This window comes from Camellia sinensis, chromosome 10, assembly GCF_055761805.1.
Source record: "Camellia sinensis isolate YWXY chromosome 10, ASM5576180v1, whole genome shotgun sequence".
NCBI classification, from domain to species: domain Eukaryota; kingdom Viridiplantae; phylum Streptophyta; class Magnoliopsida; order Ericales; family Theaceae; genus Camellia; species Camellia sinensis.
The window spans coordinates 45175700-45190813 of NC_138970.1; the positions used below are offsets into that span (position 1 = coordinate 45175700).

Below are 15114 nucleotides of genomic sequence, written 5' to 3' on the forward strand. Positions count from 1 at the left end.
TGAGTGATGCCGAAGATTTAGGGATTTCGATCCAAATGATTCAAAGATTGAGGGACTTCAAAGATTTAGGGATTTCAAAGATTTAGGGATTTCTATCGAAATGATTGAGCGCCAAAAATTGGGGAGAGCGGGGCACTTTTGTTATTACTTTTTTGCGACGGTAAATTTTACACCGTCGTAAATGGTAAATAAATATTGCTAAAACCAGCGCCGTTTTGATAATGGTTTTTTGCAACGGACATTGCCGCCGCAAATTGCCCATTATTTGTGACAGCAACCTTCTGCCGTCTCAAAAAAATTATTTTTTGCGACGGTGAAAAATGCCGTCGCTAATACTCCCATATTATGACACTCCCGGTATAGTTTTATTGCCGACGGTACAAATGTCGTCCCTAAAGATCTTTATTCACGACGGGTTATTCTGCTGTCGCAAAAGGTCATTTTTTGCGACGGGGAACGCGCCGTCGCAAAAGGTTCCGTGTTTTTTACCTCCTTTTCTTGTAGTGATATTTACGAAGTAATTACGATATTACGGTTTGATTTTGTTTGACACAGTTAAACTATTAACCCTTAATCTGGTCATTTTGCTAATTTGCTCAACAATCTAATTTTTAAAACATTTCCACACAAGCAAACAACTTTTGCATTAAGTGGTTTGTTTTTATTTTATTCATTCCCCCAAAAAAATAATAATAAGAAGAAGAAACATTTTGCATTAATGAAACAATTTTTTTTTTCTTTTTTTATAACCGTATATCCAGACCAGCTAATAAAAGAAATATTTTGCATTTTGCATTTTCTTTTAAAGTCTGGAACAAACCATTCATGTTTTATTTTGGTACATTGTAAACCCAAGTCATAAGGCTACTAACGTCATTCAAAACGGGGAAATTCTAATATACACATTTTCAGAAAAAATATCTATTATATATACTCTTACTTATGTTATTTTATGTTTTTTAGTTATATCATTTTCTTTTTTAGTTATGATTACTTTTCTTTTTTAATTATTACATTATTTTAGTTATGACTCATAAGTTATTTGGTTATGTCTCATGTTTATATTTAGTTATGACATTTTTTTTAATTATGACTCAAAAAATTAAAATTATACTATATTATTTTTTAATTATAAAATATATAGTGTACACCAAGATATGCACCATAGTCTTTCTCTCCAAAATGGCAACGATTAGGGCTGCTAATGTAAACTTGTCATTTTTATTTGTTATTTGGAAAGTAAACTTAGGGTTTTTCTTCTTTTTTTCCCCCTTTCAACAATCCCAGGCAATTTTGTCGTCAACAATAACACATCCCTCTAAAACTAGAATTTTAATTGAGCTCTATGGTGAGATGAAAAATAAAATAAAAAAATAAAAATACAAAGTCAAAATATCATATTAGATGAGTCTCACACACACATTAGAGCTATTAGAACTCACAAATTAGCGTGAATGTGATGCAAAGCTTTCTGTCGTTGGAGCTGCTGTTGATGTGACACAATATGGGGCATGGCTAAGAATGGATAATTTCAAATCTAAGGGGGTTCATAGATTAGGATTGATGGACGGGGGCGATGCGAATAGGCATTCTTTCAGTGCTCAGACGGTTGTGGTGCCTGCCTGGGATTAAGATCAGGATCGGAAAGGAAACGTATGGGGGGAATCTTTTGCCCATGATTGCTGGCATCATTGAAGGAGATGATTTGAATGTGGCAACAAAAAAAGGATCTCTTATATCTTCAACACTACCTAATCTTTTTGAATCAACGATCAGGCAGGAGGTTGAGGAGGATGGGTGTACTGGGCTTGATCCATCTTGTAGTGAGGTGGGCCTAGGTGTGGTCTGACCCAATTTGGGTGAGTCAAATAAGGTGTCAGGGTCTATGGCCCAACTTGATCCCAAGGCTCCTATTGACTTTATGGAGGACACAGTTAGCCCAACGGGTGGTTCAGAGTTGACTACGAAGAAGTGAAAGAGGGCGGCTCGCCAAAACATGGGACTGGAGACTGATAGACCACATGACACTAGGTCTAAACGAGTGTTCGAAGAGGAGGTGCTCCCTAGTGGGCAACAGAGTAATGAGACCTGTTCTACAACTACTAGAAAATGTCTGCGTGTGCATGGGGGTGGTGTCTTACACCAAACTCCCAAACTTTCAACGGTGGCAACTAATGATCAACCCCGCCGATCCCAATGAATGTGTTATGTTAGAACTGTCATGGGCTTTGGAACCCTCAGTCAATTTGGTCACTTCAATTTCTACTAAAGACGAAAGTTCCTGGGCTGGTTTTTCTTATGGTGTGACAACCCTCACCTGTGATTAGCGTTAATTTGTGATTAAGCATGATAAGTAATTGATTAAGATGAAATCCTAAATCGATTACATGAGTGTGTTGGTTTAATTGTATTTCTATCTGTTCGTTACAGAACAATATGTTCATGTTTTGATTTCAAATTGCAAACTGAAAGCCTTATCGGCGGCCGATTCAGAAATTGACTTGATCTTTACGCTAATTAGGAATTATAGAATTTTATGGTAGGTTTAATTAAAATTCAATTTGGAATGATTAAATTAGAATAAATAATGTTAAATTACTTTAGCTTGAGTTATCTACATGTTTGCCATTGAGTGGGCCACCTTCAAAACCATTGTTTTAGTCTAAATTCACATATTTGACACATCATTCTTTATCCATCTCATTGCAAAAACGTGAGACAGGGAGAGACTTGGGGGAAATTGAATTCAACAAGAAATTTTGCTTGGAATTTAGAAAATTTTGAAGACTTGTCTACATTGCTCAAGGATTTGGCTTGGGTGAAGCTTGATTGAGAAGCCTAGGTAAGAGCTCAACCTTTTAATCTTGTTATTGAGCCACCTAGAACTTGTATATACATGAAACAGGTGAATTCATGGGTTAATTGAGCTAGAATTTAAGGAAGTCAAGTGAATTCATGCATGCATGTCCATATCATGGAGTTTTGAGGTTATTTGGCATGAAATTCTTCCATGCATGTCTAGATTATAGTTGTAATCTAAGAATTCATCATGTTTTTGAAAAGAATGTCTCTTGGGATCATGCATTGGAAGCTATGAATTCAAATAAATGCATGCATGGCATAATTACATCACGTTCTTGAATTTTTGGTTGAATTTGTGTTCAATTGGTATACTTTTGGGCTTTGATTTTATGAAATGATCTTTAAAACATGTTGTATTATGAGTTCCTAAGTGTTTTCCAGAAAATTGGCCCAAAAGAATGAGTTTTGAAATGTTTGATCCATGGTTTGAGCTTTGGGAGCAAATCTGGAAAACCCAGAATTTGGCTTCCTCGCTCGAGCGAAGGATTCCACGCTCGAGCGACCACCTTTGTTTTCAGAATTCCGCTCGAGCGACGGAATGTTGGCTCGAGCGTAAATTGCAAGCTCTCAGGTTTTTGCGTGTGCAGACGCACGCTCGAGCGACGAGACCTACGCTCGAGCGAGGAACTGTGTCTCACGCTCGATCGAGCATCGAGCGGAGAATTTCAGCAACCAGTACTTTTCACATTTTTGCAAATCGCTCGAGTGAGGGAGTCTACGCTCGAGCGACCTCTCTTATTTGGTACGCTCGCTCGAGCGAAGAAAGCCACACTCGAGCGAGACCCCTGTTTTCAGCAAGTTTTGAAAAATATTGTTAAGTACATTTTTGCATCCTCATTCCATCCTAGGCATTCCTAGGCCATGTTCAAGGCATCATAATGAGGATAATGTTCTAGAACCACACCAAATCAAGTTAGGGGCTAAGTTATTAATCCCGAGTGTGTAATTTAATGTGTGTTCGTTCTGCAACTTTGTAGGGTTGGCACCCAAGGACGCTGATTAGCCTGCCTATAGCCCAGTAATCTATGAGTAACAATGTTGTAAAGCTATGTTTAATTACAATTATTTTCTAAACAATTGACTGTACTATTTCTGAAACGACATTGTTTACTGAATAAATGTTTGTCCTATTTTATGAACTGTGCCCGTGGCATCCATAGCAATTGACTGCTACTGTTACTGCTACTGCTACTATTACTATTACTGTTACTGTTACTGCTACTGTTATAGAGATCTCTGTCGGTTCCAATGTTTGGAACTACTACTGTTTACTGTCTCGATGGCCATCAACTAACTGTTCGGTCTATTAAGACCTAATGTACTGTTCTGCTATTAGATGTACCACGTATGACTGTTATGATTTATAAATGACTGATATGGCATGAAATATGAATCACTGATTGAATAACTGATCTACTGATGCAAATGACTATTTTAATTACTGAAAGGACATTCATTCTTGACCCCTTTACACATTTGTTATTCACTGGGCTTTAGCTCACCGTTTATATATGTATGTAGGTGGCCAGGCACCAGACCAGAGCTAGAAGCGTCGAGTTAAGCTCATGTTTTGTTCAGCCAACCGTTGTGCCTCACTTCGACATTCCGAGTCTGCTTGAGCCAAGGCTATTTTTGGGGTGTTTCAAATTCACCCTTTTGTCTCTGTTATGTATCGAATGTTTAAGACTTGGTTATACAGTTATGGTGAAGGGATTGGATCCCTAACCTGCATGTTATGTGTATCTGATATGTATATATGGTTACGATTATGAATGTGGATTAGTCCATAAAAGTCCTTTTCCATTCAGATTTTCACAACTCATTGGACACCTTGTTATTACTGTTTGGCTTCCGCCAGCCCCTTTTATATTGTATTACTGTTTTTACTGTCATTCAGGCCTCAAGTAATCTCGGATTACTGGCTGGTTACGATGGTAAACCCTTAGGGACGGGTTTGGGTCGTGACATATGGAGACCAAGCTATTAGAGCTATTAGAACTCATATACTAAAATGGTGGAGGCCTCACACACACATTAGAGCTATTAGAGCTATTAGAACTCATAAATTGATGTTGCTCAAATCTTGTTCCCACATGAAATGAGGGCAATAAAAAAATATTTAATATGTTGTTGAAAGAAATAAAATGAAATGGCTTTCACATTAGTTCATAAAAGTCAATTTGCCTAATAATAATCAATTTTGGTAGTTGAAGGAATGAGTTGTTCCACATTATCACTAGATAAAATATCTAATAAAAATTAACTTCAAAGTAATGAATCTTATTATTTTAATTAATAAAATCAAATTGAAACACTAATGTTCCATTGAGTTTACTGAAATGAGTTGGAAAAGAATACAATGACTATTCCCTTAAAATGGTGAATGATCATTCCATTTCTAATGCATTTTGTCATTATTTTTTTTAGTCAAATGATCATTCCATTCCATTTTATTCCAATGATCAAAACACTATCTAAATGTGTTTACTCTAAGGCTATGTTTGTTTGGGTGGACATGAGCTTGGGATTGGACTAATAGTCCAATAAAATTGTTAATCCGATGTTTGGTTAAACAATTAAAGTACAGACTAATTATTTTAAACTTGACTATTAGTTAAGATAAGATACATAATCCAACGGATTCGTAGTCCTAGGACTATTAGTCATGGGAATGCTAATCCAGTCTGCCCAAACAAACATGGCCTAAGAGCACTAAATATAATTTTCGAGAATTTTACAATATATACCCCTTACTATATGCACCCTTAGTTATGTCATTTTCTTTTTTGGTTATAACATTATTTTGATAGATTTGATTATGTCTCATGTAACGTTTGATTATGACTTTTTTATTTTATTTTTGTCATGACTCAGAAAGAATGGAATTATATCTTCTTCTTCTTTTTTTTAATTATAAAATGTATATGGTATACACTCTTTAAGAAATGTGTATCATAATCTTTCCCGATAATTTTTCCTAAAACCAAGTCAAGTTGGTGGTTCTAAAAGTTATTCAATATTAATTCCGACACTGTCACAGATGAATATTCACTATACTTGGAGCCATCCACTACAACCGTTGAAAGAAGAGAGAATTACATATCAGTAAATTTTTTACAAAATATTTGCAAATTATTAGTAAAAAAAAATTTAAAATTTAATTATTAATATTAATAAACTTTACTATTGATTTGATTAATTTTTCCTTAATCAGATTTTGGAATAGATTTGAAAAGAAAAAAATGAAAAGGTAGGTGAAATATTAATAAATATACCTATATTTCACCTAATTTCACACATCTTTTCCCTTTCTCTTTCTAAATCGCTTCGCAAATCTCTCAACCAAACACATAAGAGAATTGTCAAAGTTAATGTGACAAAAGAAAGATCAAACTTGTAGGTCGTCAACCGCCTGTCAAATTTTGACAATGGTCAAAACTTGTGCCGGAAAAATTTGAAAGTGGTGTCAAATAATGACATTGAAACAAAAATGAAAGTGGTGCCAAATTGGACTTCTTAAAAGAACACCAGCAAACAGCAACAGATCAGCCCATACAAGAACAGACAAGATACAGAGTAACATAGGAAACAGAGCCCCAACCCCATGCCTACACTGTTGCAGATTGAAGATCAGGTCATTGACTGAGATTGCCTCCTCTACTGATGCAGCTTTCACCCATAGTGCTATCCTAACTTTAATGAGCTCACATAAATCATCTATCTTTAGTTGAGCTCCATTGAAAGCATAATCATTCCTATGTTTCCATAGTGAACACAACACATCAAAGGGGATGACTTTCCAAATCCTTTTCTCCAGTTTTTTAAATCTGAAACCCATCCACCATTGAAGTACGCCAGAAACAGATCCTGGTAACCCACCGAGAACCCCACCATTTTAGTATAAGAGACCAAACCCTCCAGCTCAGAGAACAACAAAGTAACACACGATTAGCAAATTCAATTTCATTCTTACAGAAGTAGCAAGATATGCTGGCAATGGCTTTAAGAACTCCAATTCTTTGTAAAAAACAATAATGTTTTGATCATATCCCTTCAAGCCATTAGTGCAAATTTGGTAAATGTGATGGAAGAAGATAAAACATAAAATAATTAGAATTGTTTCAAGGTACGTTATAACGTTATTTTCCCTAAGACGATATTCGCCCCCACTAATTATGTCAAATATGGTGTGCATCGGGTTATCCACAAATCAGCCTCTAGAATACAATGAAACACAATCTAAAGACTGATGTCTAACTACGTTATGCACGAATGAAATCCGATCCTGAATATCTTTGGATTTTCTAATCCACTGAATAGAAGAGGAAAATGATTATATGAATTCTTAGGGAGAAAATCCATGAAATTCATATCCCTAATTGCCAACTCATTCTGACTTTATATAGGCTTGAGTTTTGTCATTTGGACTAAAGGCTACGTGCTTTAGATTCAAAAGTGACATCTTTTTGTTTAAATTCAATTGTCACACCCTTTTGTTCAAACTCAAAATTTATAGAATGCTTATTAGGATACTTATTTTTGAAGGTTTTTTCTATTTACTTTTACTAACCATGAAATATATTTTAAGATCATTGGCAACAACTTATATGGCCAAGCTACATTTATATTGTTAGAGATAATATGTAAAGATATTAATAGAAGATGATTTTGATCATTTATTTACCTTCTCACAATTTTTAAAAACCGGACTGGTAAGTAAATCGAAAAAAAATCAGGTGGACGGGTCACCGGTTCAACCATCGGGTTGAACCAGAATTGAACTGTGACGTCATAAATATATTAAAATTATATTTAAATAAAAATATAAGTAATAAAATTATAAATTAAAAAAATTAAATAATCTTAAATATTTCTCCTAATACTTTTTTTACTAAAAAATATAAAAATATATTTTAAAATATTATTAATTTTAAGTTTGGAAGAAGAAATCAAATATTCAATATTCCTTCAATATGATTTTAATTCAAATAATTTGATTGAAAGAAGAGCAAAAATTTTAGAAGGATATCAAAATTTTAAATTTCCCTCCAATAAATTTAATTGAATCTCACAAAGATTTCTTGAGTTTTTTTGGAAGAATATTTTTCTAACAAATAGGTAAAGACTTTCACAATAATTTCAGACTCTCAATGGGATTCCTCACAAGAGGAAACCCTTAAAAGAGAGTTTTCAATTAAAATTTTCTTTTATATAAGGATATAAAATAAGAATGAAAGAATAAAAAAAAACAAAAGAAAAAACAAAAATCCAATTTTATTGTCCTGGTGAACCGCCCCCAAGTCGACCGATTCGGCGGTTCAACCGCCAGTTTTCCCGGTTCTTACAAATAGGCCATTTTTTTATTTCGACCGATTTAGTGGGTGTATCCAGATTGGAACCCCGACCGGTCGACAATTCAACCGATTGAACCGACAGTCCGGCCCGATTTTTAAAACCTTACCTTCTTATACATCACCATTGTATTAATTTGATGTGTCTCATCAGTGATTTTGGTTTTCAATGTAATGTTACAAATCATATAATAAACAAAATTTTTTAGGTCCTATTAGTAGAGAGTTTCTTTCTATATGGTCCTATTTTTTATTTTGGTAGTATTTTGATAGACAGCTATACCCTTTTATTAATATGATTGGTATAATGTGATACTCTAATGTGGAAAATATGAATGTGACACTCCAATGATGTGATAGTTCAAAAAAATTAAAAACTCCTTACTGTACTTTTTCTAAATGTAACAATGTGGCGGATATAATGTGACACTCCAAAAATTTTACTCAAAATATATATATATATATATATATATTCTTAGTGTACTTTTCCCAAATATAATAATGTGACAGGTATGATGTGACACTCTAAAAAAATTAAAAATTCTTTAGTATACTTTTCTCAAACATGACAACGTGGTGAGTATGATATAATACCCTACAAAAAATAAAAACTCCTTAGTGTACTTTTTTCAAATGTAACAATGTGGCGGGTATGATGTGACATTTCAAAAAAAAATAAAAACTCCTTGTGTACTTTTCTCAAACGTGACAATGTGTGACGGGTATAATATGACACTCTAAAAAAAACTAAAAAAATCTTTAGTTTGTTTTTCTGAAACGTAACAACATGGCGGGTATGATGTAATACTCTAAAAAAATAAAAACTCCTTAGTGTACTTTTCTTAAATGTAACAACGTAGCGGGTATGATGTGACACTAAAAAAAATAAAAATTTCTTAGTGTACTTTTCTCAAACGTGACAACGTAACGGATATAATGTGACGCTCTAAAAAAATTAAAAACTCCTTAGTATACTTTTTTCCAAACGTGACATGTGACACACTAACGTTACGGGTATGATGTGACACTCTAAAAAAATTAAAAACTCTTTAGTATACTATTTCCAAATGTAGCACTCTAACGTGGTGGGTATGATGTGACACTAAAAACTCTTTAGTGTACTTTTTCCAAATGTGACACTCTAATATGGCGGGCAAATGAGTCATTACATATCCAAAAGGACTAAATGGCTTACAAGAAAAAATATGGGACTATTTGGATTATAAGTCTAAAATATGGGACTTATTGGTCAATCTTATTATTATTCTTTTGTTTTAAAATTTTAAAAAAATAATAATAAAAAAAAAATCAATCTTTTATTTATTAGTAAACAACCACGGTGCAGCCATCTGGTGAACCTCTTATGTTATGGGAGTTACTACAAATGCTGCAAAAACCTCATACAAAGTCATATATACAATTACAACAATCTGTCCACCATCATTGTTTTTCATTCAATTGTTGGAAAAGCTCCTTGTTGAGGCGAAGAAGAAGATCTCCATAATCACCTATTCAATAATTCAACAACTAATTGATTCTTGGGCAGGAAATGCAAGCATCAAAGCCATGATTGAGGGCCTTAATATGTTCTTCTCTGCCTCACTGGGATTGAATCTTCAGCATTGAAATCAAGCAATTTATCATCATAAATATCCCACCAACATTTTGGCATCCTCTCTACGCATGTTAGCTTCTTTCCCAGTGTACTTCCATGGCTTTGACCCCTTAAATGTTTGGAAATTAAAGTGAAAAAAAGTTAACAAAATGGGCGTGTGTACCAAACTATGGTTCTGATTCAAATTAGCAAGACAAAAAACTGCTTTGTGGAAGAAGTTCAAGAAGATTAACAGATTTGCTAGATAAGTTGGAAATACTTACAACTGCACAATAGTGCACTGTAAGAAATGCAATGTATAAAAAGAAATAGAGAAATGTATTATTGATTGATTGTATTGATATTGTGTTGATATTACAATTACAAGGATTCCTTGTGTTGATATTACAATTACAAGGATTCCTATTATATAGGAGTGTGTTTGGGAGTAGGTGGAGAGTAGGTGAAGTGGAGGTGGTAGTGGTGTAGTGGGTTAGGTTTAGTGGAGTAGGTGAGGTGGTAGTGGTGGTAGGTTTATGGTAAATTCTAACAGCCCCCCGCAAACTCAAGGGCGATAGGAACTAACCAACTTGAGTTTGGAGAGAGTAACAAAACAGAAAAATAAAATAAAATAAAAATGGATAGGAGACACTGTATGGTCGTGTCAGACCGTTGTAGAAGACTGTATGGTTATGGCAGACCGATGTAGAAGACAGTTTATGGGGTCATGTCGGACCGTTGTAGCAGACAATGTTGTGACAGTTGTTGTGACAGTTTACGGAGTCTTGCTGGACCCTTGTAGAAACTAACCGGAATCAATGTCGGGACAGTTTACAGAGTCTTGTCGGACCCATAAAGGAGCTAACCGGAATCAATGTCGGGACAGTTTACAGAGTCTTGTCGGACCCATGAAGGAGCTAACCGGAATCAATGTCGGGACAGTTTACAGAGTCTTGTCGGACCCTTAAAAAGTCGCACCCTCAAAAGGTGTGCCCAATTTTTTTTTAAAAGGCGTGCCATCAAAAGGCGTGCCCAATCCATAAAAAGGCGTGCCATCAAAAGGCGTGCCCAATTCATCAAAAGGTGTGCCGGACATGATGGCGAGGCACGTGAGTGTCTTGGCTGGCGCGCCCGTTTGTCGTCTGGCGTCAAGGGGCGCGCGATACGCGTGGCTGCCTTGGCTATTTAACCAAGACGAAGGCTGAGGCTGAGGCAGAGGCTGAGACAAGAACTGAGAGAAACCTCTGAAAATTTGCATTCTGAAAGACTCGGTAAACACTCTGTAACCCAGAAAAAATGGCTTCGTCTTCCCGTAGTCTGCTCACTTTCTTTCCCGACCTCAACGAGTCAACAAGAGAGATAACTGGTGCGGTGGCACTGGAACCTCAACCAAGCGCCCCGGAGTTTGCTCCGTTGAACTTTCCGATGCGGTCTGTGGAGCAAAGAATGGCAGTGCAAACAGATGTGGAGGCCAATCAGTATACATTGAAGTCATGTGTGGAAACCATGACTGCGGTTACAAATTTGTCAAACCGGCTGCAGAGTATGACAAATGAGGTGCAGCAGTTAAACTCCCAGCTGGCTCTGCTCCAACGCATGTATAAGGATGCGCGAGTAGAGATAAGCGTGCTAAGGGCAGCAAACAAGGAGCTGAAGCGGAAGGCCACCGTGATGTTCCGATTTGGAGGGCCGCCATATGCTGCAGTGGAGGAGCAGGGAGTAGTGATCGTGCCCAGTGGAGTGGGAAATACGGAGGCAACACCGGCAAGGGCCGCCCAGGACGGAGGCAAGAAGAAAAGACCGGCGGAATAGGCGAAGAAGTGAGGTCGGTTGGTGGCCGGCTGCAGAAAAGAAAACAAATTGTTTTGTTTGTTGTGGTTGTTTTTTTTTTTTTTTTGGATGTAAAATGGTGATCGGGGTGAGCCCCTGATATGAATAAAATATGAGTGTTGGGCAAATTAGGAAATTGTTTGTTTTTGTTTTTTTTTGTTTTTTTTTTTTTTTTTTGTATGTTTGATTGGACGTGTGCCCCTCTTTACAAAACAAACACAATAAAATAAAAGAAAATAATAAAAAAAGATATATATATATATATATATATATATATGGGGTAGGGGAAAAGATGGGTTTTAAAAAATAGTGGGTATGGGAAAGATGTGGTGGAAGTGATGATTATGTTTGTTTTTTTTGTTTGTTTGTTTTTTTTTTTAAAATTGTGTTCTGTCAGTGAGCACATGGAGTTGGAAGAATGGGTGGATAATAAAAAAGAAAAAGAAAGGGAGCATGGTGGGTATGTGAAGGAGATAATAAAATAAAAGTGGGAAATCACGTGGGTAGGAGAGAGGTGTGTGTTAGCTGGAATTGTAAGACCACTGTGATTAAAAAAAAAAGCAAATAATAACTTGTAAGTAGAGTTTATCAATGCTGAGGGATTGATTAAAAAAAAAAAGCAAAGTGGTCTAACAACTTGAAAGAGAGAGAGAGAGTAGAGTGTATGTGACATTCCACCTAGGGGTCTTTCCATGGCATCTACCTTTATCGGGAATTCAACCGCCATTCAGGAAATGTTCAGGAGAGTGAGTGAGCAGTTCACTGCTATGTTCAGGAGGAAGGCTTTCTTGCATTGGTATACAAGGGAAGGAATGGATGAAATGGAGTTCACGGAGGCTGAGAGCAACATGAACGATCTTGTGTCTGAGTACCAGCAGTACCAGGATGCTACTGCTGATGAGGAGGGTGAATATGAGGATGAGGAGGAAAGAGGAAGATACTGTTGCAGTGCTTTATACCCCTGTTCCTGGGGCAACTCCAGTTCCATTCTTTTTCTCAGATAGAGAAACAGATAAATTGAAGAGGTATGATTTGGAAGAGTTGAGAAAGACCCCAAATCAATTTTATGCGCTGGAGAGGAGTGAGACTGAAACCAGCAGAGCGGACACCACAGGAGGAGAAGATGGTGGCTTGATGTCGCCATTGATGAACAAATATGTGTGAGGCAGAGAAGAGTTCAGCTATGACTTTCTGGCAGCGGAGTGAAGGTACGTGTAGAGGTCCGGTGGGCGGTCAAGACGAGGTTGCCGCCCGCCGGTGAAGCAAATTATTAGATTCTAAACCTGCTCTGATACCATGTAAGAAATGCAATGTATAAAAAGAAATAGAGAAATGTATTATTGATTGATTGTATTGATATTGTGTTGATATTACAATTACAAGGATTCCTATTATATAGGAGTGTGTTTGGGAGTAGGTGGAGAGTAGGTGAAGTGGAGGTGGTAGTGGTGTAGTGGGTTAGGTTTAGTGGAGTAGGTGAGGTGGTAGTGGTGGTAGGTTTATGGTAAATTCTAACATGCACTACTTTAACTGTTTTGTGCTCAACATTCTCCGGATGGTACCATAAAATTGGAAGAACCAGGTTCTATACCACGGAAATGGGTTTGAATATGTGTTTAAAGAAGATGTTCAAGAAATCCTGTAATTTACACCCAAAAAAAAAAATTTATACAAAAGATGGATGTAATATTAGGAAACATGTAAACTATTTGATAGGATGTGATGAAGAAATTTGTAACTTTTGGTTTCCACTTTGATCTTTATCGTCTTTCTACAGTTGTACATATGGTGATGGAGATGATTTCAATAGAGCTCAGTACCACAGGGACCTAGCAATCTGCCATATATCAAAATAGGAATCGACTTCTCGTGCATCCAACTAAAAAGGTGCTATTGGGTTTTAATTAAAAAATGTTTATTTTGTACGACTCGTTAAAAGATCATTAATGCATAAAATTAAATTGATTGAAGATCAATACCCACATGGTGAATATAATTTCGATAATAGACTGTTTACATTTTTAATCTTAATGTGATATAATTATGTATGACTATTTTTTTTTTATTATTTTTATTTTATAATTATGTGACTATTGAAAATTGAACAATTACTATTGACCAGAAATCTAGTTGGGTGCCCAATAGAGAGACTCCAATATATGTGTATAATTCATAATTTTAATTATCAGTTGATATGTACTAAAATTTTAAACATTCAATACTAATAATCACTGATATGAATTGTTTGTATAGTACAAACCGATGCAAATCTTGATACAATTATTTAAATCATGCTATAACTCACCTGATCTGGAAAGATTCCTGGTGGAGTGATCTGTAGAGTCTTGAGCATGTTTTGGTAAGTCTCACGGCTAGGTTCGAACACAAAAAAACCAGAATTGAAGTACAAAGGAGGGGGTGAACCCATCTCAGTTGGCCGTCTAACCTTATTCGGGCATAGTTGGCAGTACCCAATGGAGTATTGGGGTGAGTGGCTCCATGTATTCTCACAGAAACAGTCAGGGATGGCATAGAAGTAGCCGGTGGGCAAATCAAAGAGATGGTCGATGTTGTCAACAACTAGGACGTCTGCATCCAAGTAGATCATCTTCCTGTACTTCTCCAACTGGACATTTAAGAACACCTATTAATTACTATGTTTCAAACAAAACTCCAATCTCTGTTTATTTACATAAGCAATAAGGCATATATTTTTGTGCTATGTAATTGGCTCTCTAACGACCATTATGAGAAAAATGAATTGGAACATGTTAGATTTGATATTATTATGCAGATTAATTTTATTGGAGAGAACTAATTTATTGTGGGTTTTTTTTAGTTACAAAAATAGCGTGACAGACCACCACCTTCTGCTTCTTGTTCTCCTCTTCCTCTCCTTTCTCCCTTCTCTGATTAAATGAAATCACATTTAGAATTTAGGACAAAATTATATGGAATCAACTCAGTGACAACTTACTATTGGATATAAGCAATATTGGTAAATTTACTATTTTACCCTAGAAAAATGGCATGTGTTAATAATGTTTGATTTGGAAAGTGATTTTTTTGGTACATTTTTTATTTTTCTGTTAAAACGCGCGCGCACACACACACACACACAAAAAAGGCAAAAAAAAAACAAAAAAAAACTAGTGATTGGGAAAGTTGGATTTTTACAGAAAAGCTTGCAAAAAATAGAGAAAATAAAAATGAAATCCTTGAAATTTTTTTTTTTTGGTTTATTTTTGGGAGCCGTTATTCCTACTCCACTTTGTTCCAAATACACTTATTTATTTGTCTTTACTATATGTAATTGAATTAATACCTTTGGAATTTTAATTTTTTCAGGGATTATATTTTGTGTGAAAGGGTATTAATGTAACTATGTATAAAAAGGACAAATAAGAGAATATATTTAGAGTAAAGCAGAGTGGGAATAGTGACTCTTATTTTTTATTTTTTTAATGATTTTTTTGA

General features: G+C 35.6%; 1 pseudogene; it reads right to left on the reverse strand.

The window, feature by feature from the left end:
* The window catches only part of LOC145800343 (galactinol synthase 1-like), a 175939-nt pseudogene that overhangs the window by 160159 nt on the left and 666 nt on the right, over positions 1 to 15114 (reverse strand).